This window comes from Peromyscus maniculatus, chromosome 2, assembly GCF_049852395.1.
Source record: "Peromyscus maniculatus bairdii isolate BWxNUB_F1_BW_parent chromosome 2, HU_Pman_BW_mat_3.1, whole genome shotgun sequence".
Lineage (NCBI taxonomy): Eukaryota > Metazoa > Chordata > Mammalia > Rodentia > Cricetidae > Peromyscus > Peromyscus maniculatus.
In genome coordinates, this window is record NC_134853.1 from 130,468,000 (window position 1) to 130,488,782 (window position 20,783).

The 20,783-nt window shown below is 39.7% G+C and overlaps 1 long non-coding RNA gene across 1 annotated transcript; it reads right to left on the minus strand.

Annotated features, from left to right (window-relative positions):
* Nucleotides 1-1,485: 1,485 nt before the first annotated feature.
* Nucleotides 1,486-18,141, minus strand: LOC121827332 (uncharacterized). Its single transcript, XR_006069566.2, has 3 exons — nucleotides 16,722-18,141; nucleotides 14,284-14,318; nucleotides 1,486-3,948 (listed from the first exon to the last, which is right to left on the minus strand). It is a non-coding gene; the product is annotated as an uncharacterized LOC121827332 (long non-coding RNA).
* Nucleotides 18,142-20,783: the final 2,642 nt, after the last annotated feature.

The following is a 20,783-nucleotide window of genomic DNA, read 5'->3' on the forward strand; positions in this document are numbered from 1 at the left end:
CATGTTTAAGTATAAGGAACCTTTCTGTTTTAAAGAGTTATACTTCTGAAATTTTGCATACAAAGTTGCCGTAGTTAAGCAATCAGGGTAATATTAAGTTTACATTTATTTTTAACTGATATCTAAAAGCACAAAATTATACATGCTAATTGGATATTGTGTGGTGTTTATTTAATTGTATAGATTCTGTATTGTTTGGCTCAGGGTAGACATAGCTGTCTCCTCGAACATTTCCTTACGGTGGAAACGTTTGCTATCTTTTCTTCTAGTCTTCTGAATTAGCTCATTATCATCAGCTACAGTCACTCTGCTACAGTGCACACCAGACATTGTGCTCCTTTCTCTAACTTAGAACTCCTTGATCAATTTTCCCCATCCCCGCTTCCTCCTCTCCCCAGCTTTAGGTGATGACCATTCTACTCTTCACTGAGATGAATTTCCAGACCCCAGAGGTTAGTGAGATCATGTGACACTTGCCTTTTGTGTCAGGCTTATTTCAGTTAATATAATGACCTCAGTTGCATCTACATCAAGTCAGGGTAACTTTTATAAGACTAGGAATGTTTCATAGAACTATGCCCTATATTTATGTGTTTCAGATGAAGAAAACTATTCTCTTGGGGCCTAATGATGAAACCAGAGAAATTAGCAATAAGTTGAACAGAAATTTTAAACTATATTTGAACGAAGGTATAAATCAGGTCTTTTTCTATGTTTTAAATGCACTACTAGTAAATTTTAAAACATCTTAGAAAAATTATTTTGAAGAACTTTTTATAAACTCGCACATGCCATTCCACTGTTCTATTCCATGTGAAAAATATCTATTCAGCATCTGACTTTTTAAAAAAACTAGCGCTAGTAATTAAAAACATCTATGAGAAATGATTTTTTAAAGATTGCATAAAGTAAGTTAAATTTGAAAATATGCTTCACATGAACATACATTAGAGCATCATGTGAGCTGAACACTGGACTTATTTCTCACATTCTCCTTCTACCTCATTCTGTATGTGTATAGAAGTATTTTGTATTTATAAGAGAATCTAAGCAATTAACCAACAATGCTACTGCATTATAGATCAAGTCTGTTGTTTCTTTCTGGTATCTATTCATACAGGCACTTTGGGTTAAATTGACTCAGTGCCTGAACCTGAGCATGACTCATGCTCAGCCAGACAAAGCCACAGTGGTTATTTGAGAGATCATGGCACCCTTAATTAGAACCAGTGGCGCTCAACAGTGAAGGTAAGAAGTTATCTGATTCTTAATACATATATGTGTAATATACATATACATAAAATACAGTCTATTCTCATGCTATTAGATGACATAATAGAGAGTGTGTGTGTGTGTGTGTGTGTGTGTGTGTGTGTGTGTGTGTGTGCACTCGACTAGTAAAAAGGTTGATAATCCTGAGCAATGTGGGTGATGGTAGGTTAATTAAGTGAGATTGGAAATGCAGGAAATGCAGCAGATGTTTTATGGGATAAAATTGAGAATTTAGCTTGGGACATTATCAATTTTGGATGCCTGTTAGACGCACAATAGGAGACATCAAATAAAGAGCTGTAAAAATGAGTTTAAGAAGAACCTACAATTCCTTGGGGTTCATTTCTAGTAGTAGAGTTGCTGGGTCAAAGGTTATGTGCATGTTTACAGTGTTGTCCTGGAGCCAGCTGGCTAGGATGGAGGGCGCAACAAATTGAACAGAGATGGTGAGTGTGCAGCCATCTGAGGGAAAGCAGTCGGCTGAAAATGAAATGCAGCTTTGCTCTGAGAGTTACCTAAGTGATCTTTTACGGTGAAAGAGAGTCAATCTCTTCTTACTTTTAGTAGATTAAAAACAATATGAATGGGTATCATGGTTTGGAAAGATTTTCCCTCTAACTATTAAGATAATCATATGGCTGTACTCATATATTTTGTTAATGTAGTGAATTAAAACGAGTGACTAGTGAATGTTAAGTCAACCCTGGACTTTTGTGTAAATTTCACTTGCTCAAACTATGAGCAAGTATATTGTTGATACACATGCTTTTCAAAACAGAGTCTCAGGATGTAGCCAGGCTGGTCTTCAATTCACAGTTCTGCCTCAGTCTCTCTGTCTTTCTGTCTCTCTTTGTCTGTCTGTCTGTCTGTCTGTCTGTCTGTCTCTCTCTGTCTCTGTCTCTCTGTCTCTCTCTCCCTGAGACTACATAGCCCTGGCTGTCCTGGAACTCACTATGTAGACTAGGCTGGCCTCAAACTCACAGAGATCCACCTGCCTCTGCTGCTGGAATTAAAGGCATTCGCCATTATGGCTGGCTTTGCCTCAGGCTCTCAAGTGGTCACAGGAATTGACCACTATAACAGGCTTCATATTGCTGAAATTCTATTTACTAATACTTTGTTTCAAGCAAATACTTTCGTAAGTATTGTTTCTTTAAAGCTAAATAGTTCTATTTGTTACTTTTCTCCTTGTTCTGCTAAAGTACCTGGCTGGCTACAGCAACTTAGAAGAGCAAAGATTTATTTTGGTCACTGTTTAGGGGAATAGAGCCCACCACAGCAGAGAAGACATGGTGGCGGGGTGCTTTCCTGGCAGGAGGAGTGTGCAGTGGAACACCTTATCCACATCCCAATGACTATGAAGCAGAGATAGGACAGGAGGTGGGCCAGGCTATAAGGCCCTCCCCCAGTGACCTACTTCCTCCAGCCAGGCCCCGCCTCCTAGAGGTTCTACAACTTCCCCCAAATAGTACCACCACCTGGGACCAAATTAAATACTGTAGGGGACACCACAACCAAATCGTGTATTCTAGTTAGCTTTCTGTAGCTGTGATAAACACCATAACCCTAAGCAACTTTGGGAGGAGAGAGTTCATTTCATGTTGCGGGTTACAGTCCATCACTGAGGGAAGCCAAGGCAGGCATTGGAAGCAGGAACCACAGAGGAAAGCTGCTTACTGGCTTGCCTGTCTGCTTCCCTTACATAGCCCAGGCCTACCTGACCAAGCCTGACACTGTCCACAGCAGGCTAGCCCCTCCTATATCAACCGCCAGTTAAGAACCCCACACCCAGAGGTGCCCAGAGGCCAACCCAGTGGAGCAATTCTTCAGTTGTGGTTCTGTCTTCTCAAGTGTGTCAAGTTGACAACTAAAGCTTACGACAGTACCATACCACTAATGAAGTCATGTGCCGCTAGTTTTCTTTGCTGGAGTATTTTAAACTACTAATTCAATGTGTTTAATAGCTATTCAGTTGCTTGGATTTTTTTTTTAAACTTCCTCTTGATTTAGCTTTGATTATTTGTTTCTTTCAAAAGTCAACTTAAGAGCTGGGTGGTGGTGACACATGCCATTAATACCAGCCACTTGGGAGGCAGAGACAGGTGGATCTCTGAATTCGAGGCCGACCTGATCTACAAGTGAGTTCCAGGATAGCCAGGGCTACACAGAGAAACCCTGTCTCAAAAAAACAAAAACAAAAAAGAAGAAAAAAAAAGTTGTCTTTTTCATTAGAACTTATTATTGCCCAAGTCTATATTTTCCTTTAGATATCTATAGTGATTAAATCTTTATCTCCAAGCATTTCCACTCTGTAGCTGGGGATGAAACTCAAGACCTTGTTCAGGCTTGGCAGGAGCTACACCCTCCTCTGCTCTTCTAGATCCTGTTTTAATCTGTAACAGTTCTGGTCTCTTTCTTTGACAAAACTTTTTTTCTTCTAAAGAATTTGGTCAATTGTTTCATAGAATGTCTCACCATCTGTGTTTATTTGATGGACTTCTCAAGATTACATTATACATTCTTGGTAAGAATATTTCACAAGTGATGTTGTGTACTTCCCACTGCATCACATCAAGAAGCACGTGCCAGTAGTCCCAGCAGCTCAGGAACTAAGGCAGGAAGATGGCTTGAGCCCAAGAGTTCCAGGCCAGTCTGGGTGACATAGTGAGACTCTGCCTGAAAAGATAAAAATAAAACAAAAGCACATACACAAATCAGCTCGTCACGATGATGCTCAGTTTGACTAGTTATAAGGTGGTATTGAAAGATCTGGCTATTGTTTGTTTGCTTGTTTGTTTTATAATGGTCTCACCTTGTAGGCTTGGCTGGCCTGACACTCTATGTAGACTAGGTTGGCCTTGAACTCATAGAGATGAGTTCTGCCTCTGCCTCCTAAGAGTTGGTTTTAAAGGTGTACACCATAATGCCTGGCTACCTCAATGGTTTTCTTTGGTTTGGTTTGGTTTTTTGAGACAGGGTGTAGCCCTAGCTATTCTTGAACTCACTTTGTAGTCTAGGCAGGCTTCAAACTTAGAGATCTTCTTCCTCTTGAATGTTGGCACTAAAGGTGTGTGCTACCACTCCTGGGTTGTTTTTTTTTTTACACACACACACACACACACACACACACGTTTAAATTTTATCTTATGTGCATTGGTGTAAAGGTGTCAGATCCCCTAGAACTGGAGTTACAAACAGTTGTAAGGTGCTATCTGGGTGCTGGGAATTGAACCTGGGTCCTCTGGAAGGGCAGCCAGTACTCTTAATTGCTGAGCCATCTCTCCAGCCCCATTTTGTTTTGTTTTTCATTTGTTTGCTTGTTTTTTGGGGGGGAGGGCAAAGTTTTATGTAGCCATAAAGGCCTCAGATTTACTATATAGACCAGAATGATCTCAAATGTGTGATCCATCCGCAACAGCACCCCAAGTGCCAGCATTACAGGCATGCTCCACCTTGCCTGGCAGATTGCTCCATTTTAGGGATACATTTGTTTTCTCTTTTCAATTAATAAGTAACTTTAGGAGTGATATTTTTGATTATTTAAGTGCCCTGTTTCCCATCAAACTTTCACACAATAATTTTTAATGAAGCATTACATTGTTGGCTACAAAATAAAGCTGGAGAAAAAGGCAACTTCTTGAACACACAATGTTGGGAAAAACTGGATGTCTACATGTAGAACACTGACACTAGATCTGTATCTCTGTATAAAAATCAGTTTGAAATAGATCAACAATTGGGAGGTAAGACTCTAATCTCAGACAGAGAAAAACATAGGGAAACACTTCAGGCCATAGGCAATGGCTTCATAACTGGACTCTCAACAGCGACCAAAACAGTATCAGGAATGTCATAAATGGAAGCAGAGGTTAAAGCTTAATGGCAGAGCACTTGCTAGCATGCACAGACCTTGGGTTTGATTCCTAGCACACAAAAGAAGAGGAGGAGGGAGGGGGAGGAGGAAGGAGGAGAAGGAAGCAGTTGGGGGTGGGGGGAGACAGCTGTGATGTATGAAAAAAGTTCCTAAAGCTGGGGTAGCACACACCTGCAATCCCAGCATTTTGGGAGGCTGAAATAGAAGTATCACAAGTTGAAGGTCATTCTGGGCTATATAGAGAAACCCTGCCTTTAAAAAAAAACTAAACAACAAAATAATAAAATTAAAAGCTCCTGTAGAACAAAGGATAATTAGAGCAAAGAGGCATCCTACAAAGCGGGGAGAGGAATTGTAGCCAGCCATATGACAGATTAGTACCCAGAATGTATTGTAAAAACTCAGAAAGTTAAACACAGAAAGAACAGAGAGTCCAGCTGATAAATGAGCAAATGAACTGAACACATAGTTCTTAAGAGAAGTACAAGTTACTAACAAACACAGGGAAAATAGTTAATGTCTTTAGCCATCAGAAAAGTGCAAATCAAAATACAATGGAATTCTGTCTCATCCCAGTCAGAATGGCTGTCGTCAAGAAATGTGTGTAAGGATGCAAGGGAAAAACAAACAAACAAACTTAAAAAAAAAAACACAATCTTACTGTGTAGCCCTGGCTAGCCTCAAACTTTCTATGTTGACCATACTGCCCTGGGATTCACAGAGATCTGCCTTCCTCTGCCTCCTGAGTGCTGGGATTAAAGGTGTACAGAACCATGATCAATAACAAAAAAAAGGAGGAGGAAGAGGAGGAGGAGAAGGAGAAGGAGAAGAAGAAAAGAAGAAAAAGGAGAAGGAAGGAGAAGGAGAAGGAGGAGGAGGAGGAGGAGGAGGAGGAGGAGGAGGAGGAGGAGGAGGAGGAGAAGAAGAAGAAGAAGAAGAAGAAGAAGAAGAAGAAGAAGAAGAAGAAGAAGAAGAAGAAGAAGAAGAAGAAGAAAGAATATTCATATACTGCTGGTGGGAATGTTGGCTAGCACAGTCAGTAAAGACATCAGTTTTTTTTCCTCAAAAAACTAAATGGAACTACCATATGATCTAACTATATCCCTAAGGTGATTAAAATCAATGTACAAAGGCTGGAGAGATAGCTCATTGATTAAGAGGACTGATTGCTCTTCCAAAGGTCCTGAGTTCAATTCCCAGCACCCACATGGTGGATCACAACCACCTGTAATGAAATCTGGTGCCCTCTTCTGGCCTGCAGGGGCACATACAGGCAGAACACTGCCTATATAATAAATAAATCTTTAAAAAAATCAACATACAATAATGGTAGCTGCATACCTTTGTTTATTAGGGCACTATTGGCAGTAGCCAAGTTATGGACTCTGTCTAGGTGTACATCAATGGATAAGCAAGTGCATAAAAAAAGTAGCATATATACTCAGTGGATTATTACTCAGCCACAGAAAACAAAATCCTACCATGTGAATGAAATCGAATGGAACCAGAGTTGGAGATCACCCTGTTAGATGAAATAAGCCAGACTCAGAAGAATAAACATCATTTTATTGGTAAAACCAAACCCAAAGGCAGAAGGGAGACTGCTCTAGATTGCTTTTTATTTCTATAAGAAAACACTGACCAAAACAAACTTGGAAAGGAAAGGGTGTATTTGGTTTGCAGGCTGTAGCCCATCACTGAGGGAAGCTGAGGTAGGTGCTAAAGCAGAGACCATGGTGAAACACTATTTACTTGTTTTCTTCCTCTGGCTTGCTCAGCTACCTTTCTCATACAGTGGGGGTCTACATGCCCATGAATAGGACCACCCACAGTGGGCATGGGTGGGTCCTTCTCACATCAACTAGCAGTCTCCCACATGCCCACAACCAATCTGATGAAGGCAATTCCTCAGCTGAGGTTCCTCTTCTTAGGTGTGTCAAGTTGATAACTGACACTAATTGTGACAGACTATATGGAAAGAGCGCCAATGGAAGACGTAGAATGAGGGTAACGGGGGTACAGTCAAAGTTGTGTGATGTCACAGTGAGACATTTTATGCAATCACTGTATGTTAATGGAAAACAAGCAATTTTTCTTGCTGTTAGGGAGTGAGCTCAGGGCCTTATGCATGCACTAAGCATTTACTGTACCACTGCGATACATTTCAGCCAAGATTCGTTTAGTCCACCATTCGCTACATTTTCAGTCATTCATAGTACATTATTGGATGCCTAACATGTGGTGAGAATTATGGTAGAAATGGGGGTTAGTGAGTTATCCAAAAGAAATACAAACCCTGCTGCCAGGAAGAAAATCAATATGGAAACAGCATCTTCTCAACACCCCCAAGAAGGATATATTCCTTCTTTATTAGAGCAGTAAACATGTATCTGGATTTAAAAAAATGTATTTCTACTTTGTGTATTCATTGAATGTGGTACTGTGTTATAAGAGGACATCTTTGTAAAAGTGTGTATGTCATACATCGAGCATGCCCCCTCACATTGTCCCCCACCTTCCCTGTCCACCCCTCCCTGCCCTGTTAGTCTTCTTTGTTGCCTTAGACTTGCTTCTACTTTCATGTCGTAGTTACACCCACGATCTTATAAATGCTATATAAAATCTATGAACTACAGTACAGAGAAAACATATATCTGTCTTCCTGGGACTGATTTACTTCACTTGATGTAACTATCTGTAGTTGGATCCATTCCCCTGCAAATCATGTAACTTCGTTCTTTATGGCCAAAAAGAATTGCGTTGTGTGTATATACTCCATTGACACCTAGGGGAGTCCTGTGACTCAGCTATGGTGACAGTGCTGCCAATCAACACTAGTGTGTAGGTATCTCAGATATGCTGGCTTGATGGTGTGTGAGCAAATAGCCTGTCTGGATTTTGCTGTTGCTAGTTTCTTTTGTTTCTTCTTCCTTTTAAAGAAATGCCACATAAAACAAAAGTCTTGAAATTCATCCTCTTAGGCTGTACAAAGGCACTGCTGGGATTTGAATCCAGGATCTCCCAAACAATACAGATTATCAGTGTTCATGGTTGCCTCTCAGGAGTTGAGGATGGGCCCCAATTGCTGAAGACACTGCATACTTAGGACATAGGATTCAGTGATTCTACTTGGACCTGACCTGAAAGCTTCTTTCCTGCAGTGTAGTTTCCTTGGTTTCAGGAAAAAAAAAAAAAAAAAAACTATGCAATCTGTGAAGGGAGAGAAACAATTAAGCAGGCCTATTTAGCTGCAACGCCTTTGAACCATAGCAGTAACCAGCATGGCAATATATGCATGAAGATGCAGTAAGTGTCACTCATACCGGTAAACCTAGCCAGCTTGTGAGGTCATGGGCTTTAGAAAAGAATCTTCTACCTCCATTTTGTTAAACCAGCATAATTCTTTACAACATTCTAAATCTTACCCTTATACCCACAGGTAAGTGTAGCTACCACCCCTCATCACTTCTTTACAGCAAGTGGAGACCATCTCAGAAAACCACAATTGGCCGTAATGTAGAGATCAACAGATCACGGGTAGCCCCAGCCCCATGGATATATCTACATCACAACTCCTGCCTCCACGGCTCAAAGAATATTGCAGAAGAAGGTATGGAAAGATTGTAAGAGCCAGAATGCCAGGAAGTCTGCTGTGAAATAGACTTTCCTAAAAATGGCTATATACAATACTGGAACAATGGCAATATCAATGGCTATGTCGATGTGGAAGGGGAAATTTCTCATGGGGTCCCACTACTAGACAAAGAACTAAAAGCAACTAGTAACTGCTGGAGTAAGGAGTTATCTATATCTATAATTAGCATCTCCCAGGGATGAAGCCCTTTACTGGTTGTCCAATAAAGAGTGGTCAACCTTGAAACCATATAAATTCCAAATGACTCAGCAGGTTGGTATGTGTGTGTGTGTTTTGTGCACATACATACATACATACATACACACACACACACACACACACACACACACATATATATATATATATATAGCAACAATAATAAAGAAAAAGAGGCTATCAATTTGAGAGTGGGGGCATTGGAGGGGGTTGAAGGAGGGGTGAGAGGGCACAGTGGTGTAATTCTATTTCAATTAAAACAAAAAACTTTTAATACAGTGTACAATGCAGTGGTCTTAGCATATTCATGAAGCTGTGCAGCAACCATTACTATCTAGTTCATTTTAATTACCTCTAAAAGGAACTTATATCCATTCATAGTTATTCCTTCTATCCCCCTCCCATAGTACCTATTAACCATTAATCTACTTTTTCTGTCTGTAGATGGCATCTTATGAACATTGAATCTATTGGAGTCACACAATATGTGATCTCTTGTGTTGGTTTCTTTCAGTTGTTTCATTAAAAACACATGTTTTAGGGCTCATCCATGTGGTAACATCTACCTGTTCTTCATTCCCTTTTATTGCTAAAGACAGTCCATTGTATGGAGATATATACAACCATTCTTCACTCCTGGCATCATTTTCTACTGATCTTCCTAACTCATGAAATATGTCAAGGCTTCATCCATGCAGCTGAATTGGGGTTGTCTTCCCTTTTTAATCTCTGTAGAATTCTTATATTTACTTTCTTTTTTTTTTCCTCCCCCATCTTCTTTTTTCATTTTTTGAGTCAGGGTCTTATTACATAGTCCTGGCTGTCCTGGAACCCAATATGTAGACCAAGCTGGCCTTGGACTCACTAAGACCCACCTGCTTCTATCTCTTAAGTGCTGGGATTAAAGGCGTGCACCACTATTGCCTGGCCTCTCCTATTTTCTTAACAGTGCAACTCTACATTCAAAAAAGTATTTTTATACAGCAGTGTATCAGCTTTGTCCTGGGATGGTTTTAGGGCTAATCTTCATTTTAGTGACAATAAAAGTCTTGAATTAGAGGTAATTTAAAGAATTTAATTTTAAGAATTTAGAGGTAATTAAAAAGACTCTTGAAGAGTGATTAACTCTGCAAAGGAATTCAGTTTCTTTCAGGTCCTTCTTATTTTCCAAGTCATTTATTTGCCTTAATTGTGTTTCATATTTTATTGTACTCTGTATGTGGCAGTTTTACAAAATAGTCAATTTCTTTAGGGTTGACATGGAATCTAATTTACTATTGTATATTCAGCATATAGGGCAATTATTTTAGGGGCTGGAGAGATGGTTCTGTGGTTAAGAGGAATTGCTGCTCTTGCAGAGGATGGGGGTTCAGTCCCCAGCACCCACTGTAGGCTAGCACTCAAATGCCTCTAATTCCAGGACTCCACAGGCCCCCCCACAGCGCATATGCATTCATATGCACACACACACACACACACACACACACACACACACACACACACACACACAAATAAAATCTAAAGAGCAATGCTTTATACACAATAGCTATTTAACAAATGCAATTATTAAACTCAAGCACATACATATTGATCCGATGCATCTGAAGTTGCCTGAAATAGTAATTCTAAGTCTTAAAGATTTCATTAATGTATTTAAAATATTTTTAATTTGAAATTTTATTCATTTATTATTACTGCATGTGTATGATATGTATGTAGGTGCATGTGTGTATGCCACAGCACCTGTGTGGAGGTCAGAGGACAACCTTGTGAAGTTCATTCTTTCCCGTCACCTTTGTGTGGGTTATAGGGGTCAAATTCAGGTCACCAGGCTTGTGTGTCAAGATCTTTACCAACTAAGCCATCTCTCTGGCCCCTATGTTATTTTTTTTTAGGAAGTGTCTCACTGTGGAGCTTCCAGCTCTCTGTCTTCCTGTCTCAGTCTCCTGTGGCTGGGATTACAGGCCCACACCACCACACAAGTCTGTGTTACTTCGAGTTGTGGGACTTCCTTTTCTTTCTGACTAAAATAACCAGATTGATATCTCAGGAAACTTCATTATTAACAGACTTTTCGGTAACGTTATGAATATAATTATAAGTAAAATTCACTTGGCATTGACCATCCTATACTGACTGCTATGACAGATTGCATTTTGTAATGATTACAAAACTCATTCTATTCTACTTTGATCAGTATCATATTTTCCTATTTCAAAACAATGAAAGATGTCTTCCAAAGTATTTATTTATATATGACGTTATTATAAAATTTTTTATAAATTTATTATAAAATGTAGCCACTTTCCATATTTTATCTCTTTGTTAGATAAAGGCATTCTGAGAGATTACAAGACACTTATTTTGAAGTATCTAATAATAGGATATTTAAATCAACATCATCAGCTTTCTAATCATATTTTCCTTTATACAGTCACGTTGTCAGCACAATTACACCTCACATTACCATGCACTTGCTTACACTTCACTTAGTTTCCAGCTATAGTTTTCGCCATATGGAAACTTTATTTAACCAAATAATTTTTAAGTCCCTTGAGGTCAAGAAGGGATTTCCTAGTTGTCAATGCTAGCTCATACCTACAACCCTAGCCTTTGGGAACTGAGGCAAGAGGATGGTCACGAATTCAGGCCAGCCTGACCTACAAAGTAAGACTCAAAATCAAAACAAAAGCATACAAACAAAAAAGAATGTGTTTTTCTGTTGCTTGTGGTTTATTAATAATAGCTGTGGTTTGTTGAGGGCTTACTGAGGGGCAGGATCTTTGTACACAGTTTGCTGTTATTTATGAGAACATGAAAACCTAGGGATTATTTCTCCCATTTTGCAGAATGCAGAAAGCCTAAAGTCTCAACGGCATAAGCCTATTAGGTGACTATGATGATGGGATCATGATACATAATTATCCACTTGACTGATTTGTGCCATTTGGGTGAAAATCTTCTATCTGGCCACAGTGAAATAGGAGAAAAGACACAAGTTTAAATCCTTGTGCTATTATTAAGATACCAGCTTGTTTCTATGGACAAGTGCTTACTTTCCATCAATTCTGAGATTCCTGATTGGTAGAATGGGATATTTTAAAAAGAAGGCCCAACCCTTACCTTGAAAGAGTTATGGATATTAAACAAGAAAAATAGATGCAAAATAAATATTCATAACTCACTTATGTGTTTCTTTTGTCTCATTTAAATGTAAACCAAATGAAATAAGTGAATAAATTAAGATTCAAGAAGAGCTGGGATGTGGTTGTGGTGCATGCCTTTAATCACAGAACTCTGGATGCAAAGGCAGGTAGATCTCTGTGAGTTTGAAGTCAACCTGGACTACAGAATGAGTTCCAGGACAGCTAGGGAGGTTACACAGAGCAACCTTGTCTCAAAAAAAAAAAAAAATTAAAAAAAGAAATATTTATCCAAATCTCATTTGCATATATATACATATATAATTCACTAGTCTGCAAATGATGATGCAATTCTGTATAATTCAAGATTTTATGGAGCACTTTTTATATGCCAATATACACAAATTACATTAAAACAACCTCAGAGAATCCTTCAGAAAATTGCTATCACAGAGACCTAAAGAGAGGCCAGTTGGTTTTGGATATCCTTGTTGCTTTCCAGTAATCTTTTAATCTAGTAGAAGGAGATTTAAATCGTTTTCCTGAGAAATCCTTTCCCTCAAATTGACAGATGATTTTTGTGTCAGGTAACTTTTTGTTAGTTGATTTAATGTCATTGTCATTCTGTATCTTGGATTTTATGTCTGGCACTTTGATCTTATTTTTCTTCAGTTTATTCTGTTGCTAAGTAGAAAATCCTCATTATGTAAAGGCATTATATCCTGTTTAAATTACATATATTTGAATTAAAAATAATGATATAAAAATATACTTTGGGATAGAAATGATAAAAAAGTCTATATTGATCCTCTATATAATCTTTTCTGCTAAAGAAGTGCTATTTAGCCGGGCGTTGGTGGCGCACGCCTTTAATCCCAGCACTCGGGAGGCAGAGCCAGGTGGATCTCTGTGAGTTCGAGGCCAGCCTGGGCTACCAAGTGAGCTCCAGGAAAGGCGCAAAGCTACACAGAGAAACCCTGTCTCGGAAAAAACCAAAAAAAAAAAAAAAAAAAAAAAAAAAAAAGAAGTGCTATTTTCCTTAGAGAGCACTGATCTTTAAAATTCTCTTGTGTTGGTAGCCAGAAACTTTATTTGCTGGCCTTAATTTATGCTACAAGCTCTTTTAATAGGAACTGATGAACTAAAAAAAAAAATCAGAGTATTAATGAGTTAATTTTTTATAGATAATAGCCACTGGTTTGAAGAAGCATATAATTTCAATCTTTAAAGCAGGTTAAAATAAGCTTTTTTAAACAAAATTTCAATCACTGGCATTCAGCTAATACTGTTACATAAAATTCTCTACTATATTTTCACCTTAATATTTTTCCTGTGGCATTTGTTATGTATTACTTGGACTAAAATACCTTTTCCCTTTTTATACTCTTTGTACTCAGCTCTTTGCTTTTCTGGTAGATACATGGTATATTTCAGCAACTGTGGACACTCTGTACTAGCTCGGAGCCATTTTGATTACTTTTAAACAAATTAGCCAGCCTTTAGCCAGTTCAGTGATCTCTCCCATGTGGCCTTATGCTGGCCTCACACAGAACAGGCCTCTAAGTCTACTCCAGATGGCCAACTGTATCCACTAAGCCTTTCAGAATGGTGCTGATCTTGCTAGTTTGGGACAGAATATATTCTTTTTATATGTAAGAAAAAACAGATATACAATTTATATGTATGACTATAAACAATAGTGATTCTTTTCTAGGTGTATCTTTATAGCATTATTCAAATGCAAACAGTAGAAAATTTCACAGGAAACTGGAAAACTGTTCATATAAGAAAGTTAAATTTGCTTACATTTATTATAGTGATAGAATAAAAAAAATGATGTTATTTGCCCTGTGCTTTTATTCTTGGACAAATATATTTTACTGGTCATCCTTTGTCCTTGCTTTTGGATTTCTTATCAAATTTCTCCTTTTGCATAATCAATATTTAATCTATGACCATGTCTATCTAAAATACTGAAAATCTCTTTGTCCTCACTATGAAAATTCTGTTTCTCCTACTTGAAATTTCTCAACTGTAACTGTTAAGTGACTTTTTACATCCTTGCCCCAAGACAAGAATTTCAAATAATATCAGGCAGAACTAGGACCTGTTCAGCATTTTCAGTTCTTAGATTTTTAACTTACATCCTTTCCGGGGTCAGTAGTGAAAATGAGCTCACCTGTAATGAAAAAAAAATGATAAGCTCATATTTGCATGGACTATAATAATATAGCATCTTAAAAGTAATGTGAAGTGAATTGGTATTTTTTGTTCAAAATATCCATCTGCTAAATGTAGAATTTTGGTAAGAAATATCTCAACATCAACACACACACTTGTAAAAATGCTCAAATAGGACAGACTAAAAAAAAAAAAAACACTGTTTTGATTGTCTTCTCAATTATCAACTATAAGTTGATAGAGAATACTAGGAAGTAAAAAATGTAGCTACAAAGTATTAAGCATACAATTAAATTCTATAATTTACTTGCAGTGATAATTTCTTTTTAAAAGCAACCAGAGCTTGATAATGAAGTCCTTTTTGCATATTTTTCCATAATTATTGACAACCTAACTTTTTTTTGAGACAGCAAGCAGACCAGGCTGATCTTGACTAGCAGAGACCAACCTGCTCACCTTAACTTTGTATCTGTTAAGATAATCAGCATTTTCCTAATATGCCAGATTAGGATGAATTAAATTGCTTTGAAGACCAAAAGTTACATTCGAAGTGTTCCTAGGTCTTGATTTTATGCTAACAAATTCTTAGCATATGTAAAATATTAACTATCTTTTGCATTTCAACTTATATTCAAGGCATAAATACATGATTGCTAACTTAGTGTCCATACTTGTTTACTTCCAATAAAATACAGACTGAGGCTTTTTATTCATAGGCCCAAGGTAAGTTTGAATTAATAGGAGTAAGTAACAACTACTTTTTAGCATCACTAAGTATAGTTTTTAAAGCTCAAGTGATTTTTAAGAATGGGGAAAGAGACAGCTGAGATAGGAGGAATTTTTTTTAAATGGACATCTCTACCTACATGGTATTTTGGTTCATTACCCAAAATGTGAAGATAAAAAAGAAAGAGAGAGGGAGAGAAAGAAAAAGAAAGGAGGAAAGGTTTTAAAGTTAGAGACAAACAAAATTATGGTGCTAGTAGAGTAAAATGATTTTTAAAAAATATTTTTCCTAATTATGTTTTACTTAACATTAATGAAGAGACCCTGAGATGACCAACTTTTTTCTCACGAGGAAGACAACATAAAATGTTTAACAAACACACTGCGACACCTACTATTGCTTATTTAAACACTGAAGTAGACAGTATAGTATGTTGTTCACCATCATCAGATACAGCTCAAATTAATAATTTGAACACTTGTCCTAATACATGAGTGTTTTTATTTCATTGTGACTCATCACCACACTATAAGATTACTATTGACCTGCAAATTAACTATTCTAGGCTTTGAGATGATTATATCTATTCAGGCCTGTCCCATACATTGACAAAGGAAGAAATGCATGCTGGTCTGAAGTGCTTATCTATAGACTGGACGTCAGGGTGCGGCTGCATCACTGAAGACATATACTTTTCAGTAAAAACATTATTGGGTCAGAAATTATTTGGGCTCAATGGACCCTAGTAGTGCAGTCTGATAGTTCTCACTGTGGAAGAGAAGATACTGTGACTGTGGTTCATGAACTGCCAAATGGTAGGACTATTCCTAGAGACAGGGGGATTTGTGTTTCTTTCTTAATTTTAGGAAGTTGTGTTTCCAAAACACACATTTAAAACTCAGAACAGACCTTTTTCCAGCCAGTGTACTACACTGAGTAGAAACAGGGGAGTGGACAGTATTTTATGATGGTAGATAATTTGGTTGCATTTCTAAGTTAAAAATCTGACACCAAAAGATGTTGGGACATTTTGCCTTTATATGTAACTTCCACTATTTATGTAACTAATTTGAAATGCAAAGGCTTAGAAATAAAATCTCTCAACATGATTCTATTCTCTATGTTGTTAAGATAAAGTTCCAGACTTTTCTGAGAGGCTTGCTGTACTGATGAAATATTAAAAGCAAAAGCCTCTGGGTCCAAATATTTCCAGGAAGAAATCTCAGTTTTTATTTAGCAACATCAGAAACTGTCCATTATTTTCATGTTAAGAGACAAAAATCACTTTAATTATGATAATTAAATGTTTGTGTTCCTGGTAAATTATTTCTTCCCTAGCCCTGGTTGGAAGTAGGATTTCTTCTTAGTACTCAAAAGAAACGAAGTGTATTTGGATAGAGATTGGTGGTTTCTCCACTTCCTCTCCCAAAGAGATGTTGCCCTTCCTTTCTCTCTCTCTCTCTCTCTCTCTCTCTCTCTCTCTCTCTCTCTCTCTCTCTCTCTCTCTCTCTCTCTCTCTCTCTCTCTTCTTTCTGTAGTCGTGGCTGGGGAGTGGGATGTGAGGGAAGAGAAAGGGGCTGTATATAAAATGATTGAGTAGGCCTAAGTTAAAATTCGGCCTTGATCAGTGAGACAGACACACAGAGATTAGAAGAGACAGTTTTAATATAGTACCTGTGTAATTTAAAAATGTGCAAACTCTGCTTTCATCTCAGGTCCCCTTCCGTCTATGTGCTGGTTTCTCTGGACGGTTCAGAATCCATTTTAGAACATGGGAAGCAAAATGTGTGAATTCCACTTGTGCTTTTGCAGGTGCTGTGGTGGCAGGGATAACCTTTGCTCACTTGCCGCCGGCCGTTACCAAGCTGTTTTTTTTTTTTTTTTAAATGTCTGGTGAGAATTAAAGACAACACAGAAAATTCCAAAACCACATTCTGACACCTAAAGTCCACACAACGTTTCTACACAGACAAAAATATTTCACAGGAACCTTCATTTGCCAAGAGAGAAGGGTGATTCCTTTGAGGCATCGCTGAAGATTGGAAGAAAAAAAAAGAGAGAGAGAGACTCCTAGGTGTTCTTCTGCACACCCCAGGGGCCTAGAAGATCACTGTTCAGGCTGGGGTCTTTCTGAATGAACGTGCATTTTCGGTTCTGGATGTCAAATAAATTAGGGAGGAAAAGCAAAACTATAGGGCAATTTTGCGAATAGTCCAAAAGGCTAAGAAACCAAAGAATTTGCCTCTTGCCAGGCTGGGAGCCTGGCTGTCCTCAGCTGTCATCGCCAGCGGAGGAGGGGAGCACGGGTTTTGGCGGCGTGGGGCACCGAGTGGCTGCAGCCCGCCTGCAGCTCGGGCCACCAGCTCACCTCCGCGGAGAGCTAGGCGCTCACCGGCCTGCTCGCCCCAGCTCGCGCGCCGCCCTCCGGCCGCAGCCCCGGGGCCAGCACCATTCTGCCGGAGGGCTGCTGGAGGGCCAGCACCGGGAGCTGGCTGTCGGGGTCGCCCACAACTCTCAGGGCGCTGGGGCCGGCTCCCCATTCCCTGCTCCCAGCTCCCGCCTCCCGTCTAGCCGGGTGTGCCAGCTCGCCACGGCCGCCGCGCATGCACGCACTCACTCGAGGGCGCCTTCAAGGTTACCCGCGGCTGGGGGCTGGAGCGGACTGTGGCCACTGGCCTCGTCGCTGCTCTCCTCCCGCCCCTGGCCTTTTGCCGCCGCGGGGCTGTGGGCTTCCAAGCCCGAAGCGGGGCATGCTCCCAAAGCTCAGGGAGGGAAGTTGGATTGGGAGACAGCTCGGCCCCTGTCCGGGCTGGGGGCGGCCTCGGTGGCTCCCGGGTGCCCGGACAGCCGGGTCAAGCGAGGTCGCGGCGGGCCGGGGCTGTGCTCGGCCTGGGAGCGCTCCACGCAGCCCGCTGTGCTGCAGGAGCACCAAGGGGCGAGAGGAGCCCCCCGGTCCATAGAGAGGCAGAGACCAGCCGGCGGCCGAACCTGCCGGGGAAACGAACTAAATAAAAGGAGGCTGTTATTTAAGGCGCGGAGATTTGAAATATTTGGACAGGAAGAGAAGAGGAAAGAAACCTTTGCGAGTACACGGAAAAAAAAAAAAGTGAGCTAACGGTTTTGCAGCTCCCCCACCCCCACCCTCGGGCTTTTCTGCGCACACAGAAGGAGCGCCCTGCTCCAGCTCCTTCCCCAGCCCGAGTCTCAGTCTGGAACACAAAAGATGTGTTCGCAGCCCCTCCACAGATGCTGCGGTTGGCTCTGGGCAGAGCTTTACCCCCATCTCAGGCGGAATTTTTGTTTTCTGCCTCTCACTAAATGTCTGCGTGGGTCGATTTGCAGGAAACAGCAGGGTGAAAGCAGCAGTCACACACGCGAAGATGAGGCTTTCCCCACTGTAGTCTTTTGACTGAGGTAGCTTAGAAGAGCTAGAAAGGTTTGCAAGTATGACCCTTTTTCCCTTCGGCACTGTGATTTTTCCAGTGTTTCTTGGATCCCAGTGAAAGTCTAAAACACCTTCCTAGCAACTGAAAACTTGAAAGTCCCCTGCCACAAATTCCAGCATCCAATATGATCAAGATAAAGTAAATTACCATATTGCCAAATAAATTGCTTTTCCAGGAAACAATACTTTATGTATTTGTCAGGTTCCCACAGCGGTGTGTGTGTGTGTGTGTGTGTGTGTGTGTGTGTGTGTGTGCGCGCGCGCGCGCGCAAGGAAAAGGTCATCACACCACTGTTTGATGCATGATATTCATTAAAACAAAAAACAAAAAACAAAAAAACCAAACAACCCTGTTGACTCACCAGAGAAACGAGAGGATAGGTACCTTGGTTAGTGACTCCAGTACTAGAGTGTGGACTGAGACCCTGTTAGTGCACAACCCCTCCCTCTTTTTGCAGGTGTAAATCTGGATTTAGTTTACTGCGCAAAGGCTGGACCTGAGTTTCCCTGTGCGGATTAGGCACAGTGGAGACAGCTCTGCTCGCATCTCTGCTTTATAACCTCTATCTTTGATAGAGCAGGTCCCCTGGGGTTCCAGGCACTCTATTCAATTAGATGTTTCATCCTTACTCTGCACCTGAATAAATTCAGACTTCTCCTGACCTATGCGCCATGCAATTTAGACCCCATTAAGCTCAGCATTACACTCACTGCTCTGCTTATTCAAGAGTTCTGAGCACTGTCGAGGTTTTTGAGAGATTGCATAGCTTTTCATATTTCCTAGAGGGGACCACATAACTCATTTCTAAAATACTCAGATTAGCAAAGTTACTTCCTGCGAGGAGCCAGGGTAATGTGGAGATGTTTTAATGCCTAGCAAATCTTAGCCTGATGAAGAGATAGGGCATCCTCTCCCTTTGTTGTGCTCAGACCACCCGAGAACAAAGCAATTACAGTACTTCTCTTCTGTTTTATGGACATCTCGTGCCTTTGTATTTGAAATCGCTAAAGGTGATTTTACATTATGGGATAAAGTAAATGCTGAGACATGTAGTACTTCGAGTCAATTAAACTGTAAATTGGAATTACCCAACTTTACAGTTACAATTTGTAAGGAGGGTTTTAAAGCATGGCTTTCAGTAATAGTACTACTCTTTGCAACTATTCAGCTTACTAAAGCTGTATGTTTTATATAATGAGTCTATTCTTGAATAGAAATATTTTCCTTTTAGACCGTCTCAACTTCTACCTTTAAAACTTTCCTAAATTGGGGCCGGGCGGTGGTGGCGCATGCCTTTAATACCAGCACTCAAGAGGCAGAGCCAAGCGGATCTCTGTGAAGCGGATCTCTGTGAAGCGGATCTCTGTGAAGCGGATCTCTGTGAGTTCGAGGCCAGCCTGGGCTACCAAGTGAGTTCCAGGAAAGGCGCAAAGCTACACAGAGAAACCCTGTCTCGAAGAAAAAAAAAAAAAAAACAAACCAAAAAACTTTCCTAAATTGAATGTCATCCTGACATTGAAAATACATTCATGTAGAAATGTAGTTAAAGGAGGCAGAAGTAAAAATCTTATTGCACTCAGTTTAGAGAATGCAAATTTTAACCCCACAGTAAAAATGTTTATGCTTTTTATCCTAGATTCTTTAATATCACACTAGAAGATGCACTATTTAAAGCGATTGCCTTCAGCCCTTGCAGTCCTTGTTAAGGCAGACATCAGAGCCATGTCCTTCAATAAACCTTCAAGTATTTTGTTCCTTTTGAATCGAGGGCAGAGAGCTCATGAAGCAGGGGAGGGGACTTTTCACATAAAACATCTTTGTTTGTGTGGCAAATGATGAATACCGTATTTATAAATTTATAAATGGTAACTGCGTTGAAATCCTTCGGGGACTATCTTTAATACAACAGTCTAATTACTAGATGTGGAGAAAATCCTTTTGGAAATTCGAGGTATATCTAGTTCCCTCAACAATTTATTTTTTTTAAGCTAAAATGTTCCCCAAAAGATTTTAGACCATTTAGTTTAAAAAAAAAAAAAAAAAGAACATGTGGAAATAAATCAAGTACCATATGGAGGAGCTGCTTTTATGTGTAGTGAAAGTTCTTATATTTCCTACTCTGTAGACCCTAGGTAGTTAGGGTCTTTATATACCTTTTTTTTTTTTCTGGCTGAGGTCTTTTTAGTCTCCCACCATGAACACTGATATTTGTAATTTTAAACATTTTGTAGTTTTGCATTTTTGACACTCATAGGGAAAGGCCAGTGTTGTTTTGGCTGACCTGTGGCAC